Source organism: Rattus norvegicus, chromosome 13 (assembly GCF_021556685.1).
Source record: "Rattus norvegicus strain SHRSP/BbbUtx chromosome 13, alternate assembly SHRSP_T2T, whole genome shotgun sequence".
NCBI lineage: Eukaryota > Metazoa > Chordata > Mammalia > Rodentia > Muridae > Rattus > Rattus norvegicus.
Genome location: NC_141546.1, coordinates 68,894,742 through 68,897,147, shown reverse-complemented (window position 1 = coordinate 68,897,147; position 2,406 = coordinate 68,894,742). Strand labels below are relative to the sequence as shown.

The window sequence follows — 2,406 nt, the reverse complement described above, 5'->3', positions numbered from 1 at the left end:
AGAACATTGAAATGGAATATTATTCCTTTCTGCTCTTGGTTTGTTCATGAGTTTCATCCAGGACTCAAGAAAGAGTGATTCATTGGAGTGAAATCCCAATTTACAAGTGTTACAAAATAAAAATAAGTAAATAAGTAGATAAATAAATAAATAAATGGCAAGATACAAGCACAAGATATGACGTCAAGATATGACGACTCACGGGATCCTAAATAATTCTGGTGAGTTAGAACGAGGGATATAGCTAACAAAGTGTATTTAACAAAAATGAATGGGCTCTATCTCTTGCTTCTGGCGGTCTGTTTCAGGTTGAAGATGAAACGTGTCCAGGAAAGAGCTGAGACTGAAACACTCAGCCCAGAGGCTGAGTCCAGCCCAGCACAGGCCCCAAGGCCCTGTGCAAACCCCAGAATATCTATAAAGTGGGCTTGGATATTCTCAAGAGGAAGGTTTAAAGGCCGAGGGCACTAAAAATGCCCTCTTTTGGAGACTCATCATGTCTTTGTGTGAAGACATGTTGCTATGCAATTATCGGAAGTGTCGTATCAAGTTCTCTGGAAATGCTTGGGTCATGGCCTGCTCTCACATCTTCTGTGATCAGCATGGCAGTGGTGAGTTCAGTCATTCACCAGCAATCTGCCCTGCTTGCAACAGTACCCTTTCTGGAAAGGGTACTCGACTTCTGGACATACCAGGTACACCAGGAACATCTCTATCAAGAATATGGTTGAGAACCACTTAAAACAGATGGAGAAGATATGTATGCAGCAAACACAGAGCTAGGATGTAGAATTGACCTCTGTGAAAGGGGAGATTACCTCCATGATGAAAGTTCTAGAAGAATTCAGAAAAAAATTTACTGATATCTCTGAAAAACTTAGGGGGTGCAATCACCAGTACCAAAACTTCCAAGGCCTTTATGATAGTCTTAGGCTAAGAAATATCACTATTCTAGAAGAGAAGGCTCCCTGGAACCAGCTATGACCCCACAGTCTGGAGTCTTCCTGGCTTCCCATCAAGGACTAGCTCAAAGTTTTCTTTGGACTGAACACCAGTTGGAAACCAAGGTGGCGGGGATGAAGATGTTCAGTTCAGACCATTTTGTGTGTGTGTGTGTGTGTGTGTGTGTGTGTGTGTGTGTGTGTGTGTGTCCTCCCACAGCACCCGAACCCATTAACAACTTCTTTGGTTTTGCATCTCAAAGCCATGAAGCAGAGCAGCAAGTCTGCAGCAGGGCCTTTAAAGCAAAAAGAATTTAGCTCAGTTTTGATTTCAAGACTGTTTTCCTGCATCCTTGAGTTCTCTTCACATTTTGACCTTAGAAGAAGTTGGCTTGCAGTACGGCGTGTGGCTTCCTGTTTGCTTTCTTCACTGTTTGCTTAGGGCACAGGCATTTCATGAATGTCAGTCTCTAGTTTGTCATTGCTCACACAATCACTGTTGCACAGAGATCCTATTTCAGACCAAGCTGTGTTTATACTTATGTAAGCACCAGTGTTATGTTTACATGGCGCTTTGGATTCCAGTATGTGTATGTTAAGTGTGTGCATTGATTTTTCTCTGCTTGTATATTTCTGTAAAAATTGTACTCTTGAAAAATAGTGGCCAAAAATGATGGTCTTGGGAAATGGTGGCTTGCAATTAGCATGTATTTTACAGTCATGTATTTTCACGTGTGTTACTTTGTTTTGGAGGTGTGCCAGTGAATGGAAGTGCACTTTGATGTATATGTGTTCTGTCTGTATTTAAAAATAATTTATACTGATAAAGCTATCTGATGATTTCATTGGTATTTGTTTTAAAATAAAACTGCTTTACCTTTTAAAAAAATTAATGGAATTCTTATATTGGTACCGAGAACTGAACATCCAGAGAAGAATGGACAAAGTGACCAGGGAATTTATTATGACAAGGTCCATATAAAATACCAGAGTTATGAGTCACTAGATTTATTGTCATCCCAGGCAGCAATATTGTAGTAGACACACCAATTACTAATCTGTGCTGAGCAAGTGACACAATATTCTTTTCCAGCAACATGTTGAAGGGAGAAAACTAGCATGCTAGAGTGCACATGGAAAAGTCATGGCTGGTTGTGGTGGTGCAGGTTCACAGGATAAGGCTGAAAATGTACAGGTAGGTGGATCACAAGTTCAAGAGCAGCCTGGGTTACATATTTTGCAAAGTACAGACCTTTAATCCCAACACTTAGGAGGCAGAGGTAAGAGAATTCCTGTGTGACTGAAGTCAACTTGGCCACCTTCTCTCAAAGACAGACAGACAGACAGACAGAGACAGACACAGAAAAATGTCAGGACTCATAAAAACTATTGCATATAGGCTTCCAGCTTCCACACAGTGCCTCTCCAGGCAGTTTTGCATATTACTCTCAGGGTGGCTCTCCTC

General features: G+C 41.1%; 1 pseudogene; it reads left to right on the top strand.

Annotated features, from left to right (window-relative positions):
- The first annotated feature begins 496 nt into the window (after window positions 1-496).
- On the top strand, window positions 497-1,327 carry Ccnb1ip1-ps3 (cyclin B1 interacting protein 1, pseudogene 3; annotated as a pseudogene).
- The last annotated feature ends 1,079 nt before the right edge of the window (window positions 1,328-2,406 follow it).